Source organism: Myxine glutinosa, chromosome 4 (genome assembly GCF_964187855.1).
Source record: "Myxine glutinosa chromosome 4, kmMyxGlut1.1, whole genome shotgun sequence".
NCBI lineage: Eukaryota > Metazoa > Chordata > Myxini > Myxiniformes > Myxinidae > Myxine > Myxine glutinosa.
The window spans coordinates 51382060-51393807 of NC_136264.1; the positions used below are offsets into that span (position 1 = coordinate 51382060).

At 43.3% G+C, this 11748-nt stretch overlaps 1 long non-coding RNA gene across 1 annotated transcript; it reads right to left on the reverse strand.

Moving 5' to 3' along the window:
* Nucleotides 1-6617: 6617 nt before the first annotated feature.
* LOC144891515 (uncharacterized) lies at nt 6618-11478 on the reverse strand. Its single transcript, XR_013622962.1, has 3 exons — nt 10313-11478; nt 7259-7429; nt 6618-7069 (listed from the first exon to the last, which is right to left on the reverse strand). It is a non-coding gene; the product is annotated as an uncharacterized LOC144891515 (long non-coding RNA).
* Nucleotides 11479-11748: the final 270 nt, after the last annotated feature.

Here is an 11748-nt window from a genome sequence, read left to right on the forward strand (position 1 = left end):
CAGGTACCGCAAAAACGGCTGAACCGATCGCAACGAAATTTTGGGTGGGTAATCCTGGGACCCCTGGAGTAAAATAGGCTATATTGTTTTTACAATTTTCCAGTTTTTCCAAACACGATGGAATAATATTTACCGATATGAACAGTGATGTGGCTTTTATTGAAATTCTACGAATACTGTTTAGATTTTGATGATTTGCGTGTGATATGATTTAACGAATGTTTATATAAATCGTTTAAAATAAAAAAAAGCCTTCAATTTCCGAAATTTTGCCTTTTCATTTGGGCCTCCCAATTGAAGCCCCGCCCATAGGGCGGGTACTGTTGCTAGTTTGTGTAATGTGTGGATTGCATGATAAATTTGATGTTGGGGTAATACCTAGTAGGTTTATTGTATCACATGGTGTAATTGTGGAGCTTTCAAAAGAGATTAGAGAGTTAGGAGTTTTGGAGAGAGATTGGAAGAAATTGAGTTTTAGAAGTATTAAACTTAACCTGATTACATTTGCCCCACTGGGAAATCTTGTCCAATTGCGAATTTAAAGTGGGTGTCTGGAGGTTATGTTTTGTTTATGTATGTTTATGTTTTGTGTATAGTTATGGTGTAAAGTGGTTATGGTGTATGGAGTGGGTGTATGGAGGAGGTTATGTTCTGTGTGTGGATGGATTCGGACGAATTTTGGTGTAGATTGGGCATGTGATGAGGCCGAAATGATGATATTTTGGTGAAGACCTGGAGTCGAAAGTTTTTGAAGCGATTCTTCACCATTGATAGATGGGGCAAAAAACGATATCTCAAAATGTTATGGACGGATTCAGACAAAACTTGGTTCACGAGTTGGTTGGGTGAGAAGAACAAGCCGATTAGATTTTAGTTCAGTCCGAATACAGATCCGGCCTATCGGTGGGATACAAAATGTAAACTCTTCAGCCTGGTGGAGGTATGTGCTCTACCAAGTGCTGTTCTAGCTTATGTAAGTGATGCTGTTTCCCTCTAGATGTGTAGAAGTTGTAACCATAACTCGGATTTTTTTTTCCAAGTGTCTTTTTAACCAGCTTGCCTTGAGCAGTGCTTTATTGAATATCGAATGAATCCAGAGCCTGAAAGAGTTGTCAACTTTCCATGGCTTCCTGAGTAGTTGATGCCATCATGTTTAAGAGATGTGTTCCTGAATGGCAAAAATGCTTTAAAAAACCCGGTGTTAATTGATGATTCATAAGATTGGAAAAGATGCTTTTGAATAACCATCCCTCTGTTCTTTTCAGATTTGTACTGGCAGCTACCTCATTTTGGTGGAAGTGATTCCTGAGCTTATTGAGACTTGACCAAAATATATCCATGCATTTGTGTGAAAGGTTTGTGCTCCTTTGTACAGTGACATGATGGGTGTCTTTGCTCAAGCAAGATTATTAGCAGTTGTCACAGACGTTATTAATTATACTGCTGCCTAACAACATATTTGTCGAGTCCAACAAAAAATACTTTTGGAAATGCAAATTTTCTTTCAAAAATTTTAACCATATCCACCTTAAGTATGAATTGGCTGCCATTTGGGAACTAAATGATCCCTGCTCTAGTAATTTATACAGCATCTCTAACTGTGGATGAGAACAAATAACATGGGTACCATATCTCTGCAGTAGGTATTCGTCCACTGAACTCCAATGTTCACGCTATCGATGGACTTCCAGTGTCACAAACCTCATCAGCACTTGCCTTGTTTCTCGGTGCAACACAGTTCTACCTCAAGTTTGTAGAAAACTATGCTGATGTGGCTGAACCACTGCGTGTGCGTAAATACATCCCATTGGAATGGTCCAACGAACAAACGCAAGCCTTTCAGAGTTTGAAAAGAAAGATTACAAGTGCCCCGATCCTTCCGCACTTTGACCCCAACACACCGATTGTCATCTCTGACACTTCAGGAATTGCCTTGGGTGCTGTACTTTCTTAAGTGTCAAATGGAGTGGACTGATGTCCAGCATGTGACAGGTTCCAAAAATCAAGTTGCTGATATGCTCAGTAAACTTCTTGAAGACAGTAATTGGATGTACTGACAACTACTGAGGACTCAAATATCATGGAGATACATTTAAAAATTTTTGTGACAGCAGCCGAGTTGCAGAAAGCTTCAACAGGGGACCCTACTCTGAAGAAAGTCTGCCATTTCATCCAATGAAAGCCTGAATCATACATCAGACTCTAGGATAAACTTTCTGCATTCATCGGCTGTTGCATGTCCTGAGGGTCATCTGCTGTCGTTCTCGATACTCTTCAGAGGAACGTTTTGAACATGGCTCACAAAGGTCACCGAGGCATCATGTGACAAATTGACGTAGAGATTTGGTGTGGTGGCCAGGTGTTGACCGATGTATTGAAGAGCACCATCAGGGACTGTGAAGCATGTGCAGTGAGAAATCTTCGACACCAATGCAAGTTAAACCGTGTGATCAAGGAAGATCTCGCCGCTCATTTAACAGACGGAAAGACATTCACAGATGCAGTTCACACCATTCTCCAGACTTACCGCTCAACACCACACGCTCTAACACAGCGTGCCCCAGCTGGAATAATGATAGGCCGCAAACTTCGATATCTGTTGGAAGCTCTGAAACCAATCCAGACATCAACAGCTGACACATGATTAGGAAATGCTTTTCAAGAAAAGCAGCAACGGGTAAAAAAAAAAGAAGAGAATGCAGACTGACGTTGCAGATGCAGACATTCTACCTTGGACCAAGGTGAATTGGTCCGAACTAATCGACCAATTTGTAAGCACAAATTGGCATCATCTCTATCACAGCCACAATGTTCGCAAAGCCGGTCCAAATACTTTTGTGCTCAAAAAGGGTTCTCTTTGGAATTCTCGACGATGTGTTAGGTCCTGCCAGGCACGTCAACCCCATTTGAATTCGGATGAAAACTTTGACAATGTTAATCTTCCGGATATTCCTACTCCTCATCCGGTTCTAACCAGAGCAACCACCTCAATGTTCGATACACAATCAATGTCCTCCAGGATACCTATCTGACTTTGTAACAAACCGAGTGATATTAAGTCGATTTGATGGGATCCTGGACAGGTTCAAACACCAATTCATGGGCATCGTTGATCATATTTTGGTTTATTGGTTGCAAAGCTCAATAGTCACCGAGACCCTTATTACAAAGACTAATGTTTAACCTTTGGGAAAGAGGGGGAAATATTATGTCGGTGGGGTAGCGATGACTTTGGACCAGGTAGATTTGTGTAGGTAGCATGCTCCGACTGTCGTGGAGAAGAAGAACCACCACCATGTAATAAGTGGAGGACCTGATTATCCCGAATGTCGGATGAAGTTGTATTTTTGTCCCCATCACGAGGGGGCGGAGCATGTTATTTAGCTTAGGGAATAAGGATAAATTATCTCTTATACGTCGTTCCCTATGTGATTTATCCTTTATCTCCCAGCCTTCTCCCAATTATCAGCAAAGTCATGGAATCCATCATTGCTTCAGATATGAAATCTTTCCTCTTCTCCAATGGCTTGATCTCTGATCATCAATTTGGTTTCAGACCTGGTCACTCTACTCTGGACATGCTGCTTCTGCTTTCTCAACAATGGATGGAGGTCCTCAACGCCAAACAGGAAATTAGAACTGTCTCCCTTGACATTTCACGTGCCTTCGATACGGTCTGGCACCCTGCTCTGCTCACCAAACTCTCCTCCTTTGGTATCCATGGAAATCTCCACGCATGGCTGGCGGACTTCCTCTCTGGTCGTAGTCAACGTGTGGCCCTGAATGGGTTTCTCTCATCTCCTCTTCCTGTTCAGGCTGGAGTTCCCCAAGGTAGTGTTCTGGGCCCTGTGCTTTTTCTGGTCTTCATCAATGATCTCTCTGACTCTCTTGAAAATCCTCTCTATCTCTTTGCTGACGACTGTACTCTCTGTCGCTCCATTCCTCATCCCTCAGATCGGCAGTCTGCAGCCTCCTCACTCTCTGCAGACCTGGACAAAATCACAGACTGGGCAAACAAATGGAACATGTCTTTCAATCCTGATAAATCTCACACTCTTACGATGTCTCTCCGAAAAGACCGACTGGAAAACCCTCCCATCCACTTTCTGAATAATCCTCTCCAAGAAGTTCTGTCACTCAAGCTTTTGGGTCTCACTATTTGCCATGATCTTTCCTGGGAAAACCACATTTCAAATCTGGCCTCCAAAGCCAGTCGCCGACTGGGCATCCTCCGTCGTGCGAAGTCCTTCCTTGGCACACCTGAGCTCCTCACCACATACAAGGCTTTCATCCACAGCTCTATGGAATACTGCTCTCCCCTCTGGTCTGGTGCTCCTGCCTCACACCTAGCCCGTCTTCACGCTGTTGAAACCAAAGCGTTCAGAATCATTGGAATCTCCCGCGATGAAGCTAACTCCAAGGGCCTTTCACTCACTCACCGCAGGCAGGTTGGTGGTCTTTCCGTCTTCTACCGACTCCTCTCTGGCCTTGCCCCCCCAGCCCTCTCTGGGCTGTCCCCCAAATATTCCTACAGGTCGCACAAGATCTGCCTGCAACCCTCTTATGGTTAAACTGCCAAAATCAAGACTTTCTGCTCACCTTCACTCCTTCATTCCTCTTTTCTCCTGCCTCTGGAACAAACTCCCTCACTCTCTTAAATCCCACTGCACCCTCCAGGTCTTTAAAACAGCTGTTCACCACCATCTCTTATCCTCCCCCATCCAAAACCTTGATCTTTTCTACCCCCGCTAATTTCGGTCCCCTTGTTTTATACCTCTCCCCCCCGCCCTCCCCCTCCCACACTTCTCCCTGCTCTCAAATGTTGTGGTTGTGTGCTTCCCCTGCTCTCCCCATCTTGTCTTCCGCTCCCTCTTTTTGTGTGTTTTGTTTGTCTGGTTGATTTGTTTGTGTGATAAATGTTAGCTCTTTCACGAGCCTCGATTCAGTATACAAAAAAAAAAAAAAAAATCTCTTTTGGCATCGCACCATAGACAGTAGCGCCGGAAATGCCCATTAACGACACTTAACGACAACGACATAAAACCAACCGGAAGCCAGTTCTGAGCACTGCTGATGGACACCACCAGCTACACCACCACGAAGGTTGAGTAGGCTGAGAGCCACGCTGAGAAGGACAGTGGTTGGGCGGGAGTTGACCAACGGGAAGGCCGGGGTAGGAAGGGACTCGCTGATTGGTGAAGGAAGGTCAAGGAGGAAGCAGCGCGCTGATTGGCAAGGTATGACCGATGACGTCAGAAGCGGACTGCGTGTGGATTGGTGGAGAGCTGAACATGCAGCGGTGGCCTGCGGGCATTGGAGGAGAAAGCACGGATGGCGTCACGACTCGACGAATAAAAGAAGACTCGGACCGACATTTTCTCTCTTCCTCTTGCCCCTCGCGCTCTTCCTCTTGCCCCTCACCCCTTCCTCTTGCCCTCACCCCTTCCTCTTGCCCTCATCTCTCGCTTCTTGGTTTTATTATTGGCTCTTTGCTCTGACGGTGGTCTTTTGTTCATGGGGAAGGCTTCATCGAGGCCAGGAGTTTGACGCGCCAGGATGACGGACAGGCGTGGCTGGAAGAGCGAGTCGCACGCCTGCTCGTTCGCTTCGCGCACCAGGCCTGGAGTGAGTAGACCGTGCAGTGAGGCCTGGCTTTGTGCGCGTGCACCCAAAGACGTGCAGGTTTTCTCGCCAACGGCCGGAGACGATTCCTGAGGAGAAATACCCCAGCCGAAGGAGTTAAGTCCTCCAAATTAAATTCACACATAATATAATTTCAAGTTCTTTTTATATTCCCCTTTGTCCGTGTTTTAAGTCTGGTGTGGAGGATCCCATAGGATTTTAGTTTTATCGTTGCGTTTTTCCTGTCACGGGTATTTATTGCAATAAATCATTTTGTTATTTTTCCCTGTACATTTTAAACCTGTTTTTTCGTTTGAGTTATTATATTTGCAGGTTTTGGGACTGCCGGCGGGTTCGACAGGTAAGACCCTTCATCCCTCTCCCATCTCCCATCTCTTTATTCCTCCCGCATATAATAAAATCCGCTGTTTGAACATCGCCTCCGAGTAAAGTTCGCTATTGCCTATTCGTGACTCTCCCGGTGTTAACTGAGAGCAGTCACACGACAATATGTTGTTTGTGTGGTCACATGATACACAAGCGGATCGAAGGTTATGTGACCTGCCTCACAGGTATTGAGTTTCCGCCATGTTGGCTGAAATACACGAGTCGCGTTAACTCTGGTCCCGTGTATTCGTGTGGTTTATCCGTCACGATATAACACACCACATTCAAGTATGGAAGGTCACCGGGTTGGCTTGTACTGTTCCCTGCGGTACTGTTGGTACGGTACTGTTGTCATCGGAATCTCCTGTCTCAGGTAGGGAACACAGGTCCTATATCATATTTTTTTAAATTGCTTACTAATGTCCTAATAAATGTACAAGTACAATGACATCTACTCCTGTCTTTGTGTTGTACGAGATGAATGTAAAGCTCCTCCAAGATCCTTCGATAAAAGTAAAAAAAGACTTATAGAGATTGCAAACCATTTTGAGATTCGAATCGAAATGGGAATAATTTCTGAAAGATTGGGGGAAAGAAAACTCCATATAGCAAACAAAAAGCTTCATCCTTTACTTGCATCATTTCACCACATCGGGCCAAATGTTGCTGTTTTGATATCATGAGGCAATTAAGACTTGCATAACGGCTGTTTAGATCATGTCTGTACCATTTTACACTCCACCAAACTGCAGCTTCATTCATCCATAGATTGGAATTCAGATGTACTTGTAAATTGGTTTATGTTCCACAATCTGTAGTTCTAGTTTCACTGGACATTTGTACAAATATGAAAGCAGTGTCTCAGTGTATGTTGCAAGAAAGTGATATTTGAATGGTGGAATTCTCCTGATGAGGATGGCACAGATGATCAGAATGTTTGCTCGACGTTTTATCACCGGTGGTGTGGCCATGCACCCGTGAAACGTGCCGTACATAAAACAGCGAATAAATACGTCTTCCAAGGTACGCTTGGCAGCTCCCTCTTCTCCATCCAGATTGCCTGGAAAGACACAAAGTAGAGTATATGGAGGAGTGAGCTTTCTTTCTGAAGTAATAGTTAATATTGGTTAAGTTTCTTTACATTCATCTCATACAACAAAGATCGGAGTAGATGTCATTGTACTTGAACATTTATTAGGACATTAGTAAGCAATGAAAAAAAACATGATATAGGACCTGTGTTCCCTACCTGAGACAGGAGATTCCGATGACAACAGTACCGTGAACAGTACAAGCCAGCCCGGTGACCTTCCATACTTGAATGTGGTGTGTTATATCGTGACGGATAAACCACACGAATACACGGGACCAGAGTCAACGAGACTCGTGTATTTCAGCCAACATGGCGGAAACTCAATACCTGTGAGGCAGTAAATTGGTTAAGTAATAGTTAATGGCCTTAAAACCATCATTCATTCATTCATTCAATCAATAACGGCCCAAATAATGTCGAACTTGAAGACAAATGCATATGGAAATATACTCATAAATGAAATAATACTATGAAAATAAACAGGAACAAATACACAAGCATTTCAGCACTTGGTGAACAACTCGACTAATTCAGAACTTTCCTTTCCTGGCTTCAAAGCTGCGAACTTGTGAATCACTTCATCGAAATCAATGCCTTTTGCCAACTCACTTTCAATTGATAATATCGCAAGATCGGAAAGCCTTGACTGTCCCATGGCAGATCGCAAATAGTTCTTTATAAGTTTCAGCTTTGAAAAGCTCCTCTCACATGAAGCCACAGACACACAGATTGTCAGAAATAATTTTAGGCTTCGTGAAAGGGTTGGGAGAGATTCTACAAAGTCCCATTCAGCCATGAATGTCAAAACGTCTAATGTTTCCCAATCTTTGGCTTCTTCCAGATCAATCTCTGCTGCTTTCAGGTGCCTTCTCAGCCTTGGTATTTCTATTAAAAGCTCACTCTCGGATACCTCATCATAGAAAGTGGTCAATTTTGGAATGGACAGTGGACACCTTTAACTCTTCTTCAGTGGCAGATATGAGACTTCACTTGAACAGCCTCAAACATGGCTGCTACTTCCTTGATGGCTCTTGATCTGATCTGGAGTTCGGAATGAAAGCGATCAATGCACTCAAGCATCGCCCTCTTATTTTCTTCTTGCAGAGTGCGTCCAGCATCGCTTGCCTGCTCCCCTGCCATCCTCTTCTTGAACCTGGCTCTTCTCTCTTCTGCAATTATATATTCGTCTGATTTTAAAAGCACCTGTTCCATTGCATGCTCCACTAGGTAACTGCGCTCCTCGCGCAGGAAAAGTCTTAGCGCCTCTAGCTTTGTCACCACCTTGTCGAGAGTTAAGCCCTTCGTCTGCAGGGACTGCTGTGTAAGATTAACTTCCTGAAGTACATCACACCAGAAGTACAGGTAGCACAGAAAAGTGAAATCACAGACAGCAGTCAAAAGACCTTGTGCTGCTCCTCTTGTGTCCAAATTTTCATGTGGATCACAAAGAGCTTCAATCGCAGCCACAAACTTACCAATCTTTTTTTTGACTGGCTTAACTGCATCATGATGAGCACTCCAGCATGTTGTTGATAGCCTTTTCAATGACACTCCAGTATGGTCAATTAACACATCCCATCGACTGGTGGAAGCAGCAAAGAAATAAAACATCTCTCAAGAGTTCCAAAAAACGTCACACACGATGCATTTTCAGGAAAAGAGTGCTGACCGCACAAGTTCAGCGAATGGTCCACACATCCATTAAAAATAGCTTTCTTGTTCTTTCCCTTGAGAATGGCTTGTACACCTCCATGGATTCCAGCCATCGTGGCAGCATTATCGTAACCTCGAGCGCTGCACATCATTATGTCCAATCCATCACTTTCCAGTTTTTTAAAGAATGTCAGAACTGAGGTCAGCAGCTTTTTCCCCTTTGAAGGAAAAAATCCTAGAAATACTTCTTTCACTTCAACTTTCCTATTGTTGATTTTTACATATCTGATCACTTCGGACATCTGGTCAGTATGTGATATGTCAGGTGTGCTGTCGAACATGATCCCAAAGTCCTTCGCAGACTTTATGTCCATGACAAGCTTCTCCTTCACATGATTTGCCAGGGTACTTATAAACTTATTCTGAGTTTTTGGTAAAAGATAAGAGACTGATACTTTAAGTTTACATGTGCTGCGCTTTAATCTCATTGGGTGCTCTTTCAGCACTGGATCATATTTTGAAAGCATCTCAAGAAAGTTCCCTTTATTCAATGAAGATTCATCTTCCTTGTGGCCACGGAATGCCAGATTCTGCTTGGCAAGAAACAATGTGATATCAAGCAATCTGTGCAAGATGTCCCTCCACTTTTTCTTCTCCATTTCCATCAAAACAATAGTTTCAGCGTCAATGGTTTTGTGCAGCCTCAGTCCTGCTGCCAATGTTTTCCACTTTTCAAGGCAACGTCCGTGCTCTTCGGATGTCTCAGTGTCTCATGGTTATGTACTTTCGGGCTCAGTTTCCACCACTTCTGAAACCCAGTCACAAATTTGGATGTCGTATCTGTGGCACTAACGGCAAACAGTCGGCAGCAAAAACAGTATAAACTCTCACTGACGAGTGAGTAAACCATCCATGACCGCAGAATTTTCTCACCATTTGGCATCACCTTGGAAAACCACTCTTTTGAAAGCTGGCGCACATCTCCCTTTGCTTTTGCATCTTGCCTTGCCGCAACACTGAAAGGCCCATCTTTGTTCTGGAAAGAAGCACTTCCCCTTTTGATGATTTCAACCCGAAAATGATCTGGAACTGGTATCTCCCAGAAAGAAACATCACATAAAATTTGCAAATCTTTCTCCTCAACGTCACTCATCTCATTTACAGTATCATGGCTGGAGTCACTTTCAGCACTCTCTTCTGCTTCAAATTCTGCCATTTCCACTCCTTGCTCTTCTGCAGAATGCATGCTAGCATCAGAAGAATCAGCTTTATCAATTGGAGACTGACGAGCAGTGTCTTTTGATGAACCCGTTTATTCGTTGGCTCCGTGAAACTACAACATGAGAAACGAGCATGAAATTACCGACAGATCTCATTACAAGGTACAAAAATTGCAATTCACAATTTCGGCTTCGATACAAACAATTACACTTCTAGTTCTTGTCGTTCTGCACGAGAAAACAGCAAAGGCAATGTGATAAACGTTTTATGTATCAAGGAAACGAATGAGATTACTGAATGAGATTCAGATTACCATACCGAATGAGATTACCATACCAACTATGGATCCGTAATTAATCTCTCGCAAGACATCAGTGTTCATTCACTCTCAGCACGATGTTCTCCGGTTCGTAGACCAAACATGGCCGCTACAAATCGCGTCACCACATGGCACATGATCGCGCTCCAGATCGTGAAACTTATAAATACTTCACTAATTAAAAGATGGAAATAGCTGTGGGGCCTAATGTTGCCGGTATACGTCACAAAAATCAATATGTAAAGTGCTGTTAAGAAAAAGAAGGTGTGAATCACCGTTAAAACCTCATTCCCACAGCTGCTACACCGTCATAACCTTTGGCATGGCAAAAATGAAATGAAAGGTTTGCTTGGTTATGAAAACTCATGTGGTTGGCAGTCATTACAGTCATATTTCTTAGATAAATTAATACTAACAACAAAATTGTTTTGTAAAATCTTTTTACCTTGAATTACAACATTATTAGTTACAACATTATGAGTAACTGCGCGGAAGCCTATTATATTTTTTCCTTCTTTTTATTTAATTACTACTTCATTCTCAAAAAAGTTATTGATATAGGTTCACAAATACTAATTACCACAACATTGTAGATAAAACACCAGAAAATTTGACAGAAGCAGCGACGATAAATACACCAGCGGCAACGAAAACAGCGCGTTTTTGGAGCGCGTGCAGATGAAACCACGTGATTCGAAGCGTCATTGTAATTGGGTAATAATGACCGCTCTGACCGGAGCACATTAGAAGGTTCAAAAAGTAAATTAGCATGGAGTTTTAGCCTTGTAGGTATATTGATACATGTAAGCTGGGCTTACGGAAAATGTTTTTATTGTTTTAAATAACCACAGGGATATTTTTTTTAAAAATTAATACATTTCTGCTGAAACACTGCAAAAATTTGGTGTCATCCCCTCTGAAAGTGTCACCCGGTGCGGTCCGCACCCCCTGCAGCCCCCTCGTGACGCCAGTGACGTGGGCTGCATCTTTGTATTTACATTAGTTAAAATAGGAGTTCAAATGACAAGTGACAAGACAACACAACACAACACAGGACAGACGCTGTACAGATATATATATAGATGTATATATGCGTGTGTGTGTGTGTGTGTGTGTGTGTGTGTGTGTGTGTGTGTGTGTGTCTGTGTCTGTGTCTGTGCGTGTGTGTGTGTGTGTGTGTGTGTGTGTGTGTGTGTGTGTGTGTGTCTGTGTGTGTCTGTGTGTGTGTGTCTGTGTCTGTGCATGTGTCTCTGTGCGTGTCTCTGTGCATGTGTCTGTCCCCCTTCATAAGGCTAGGTTTCAGGTTTTAAAGGATTTGAGTAGTGCTTTAGGAGGAATTTGAGTGGGGGTGTCTAAGGGGCAATCTTTGTGTCAACACACGACTGTGTCAACCGGTTAAAAGACCTAAAATACCCCAAAGACGCAGATGACCCAATGGACCCCAAACACCCAA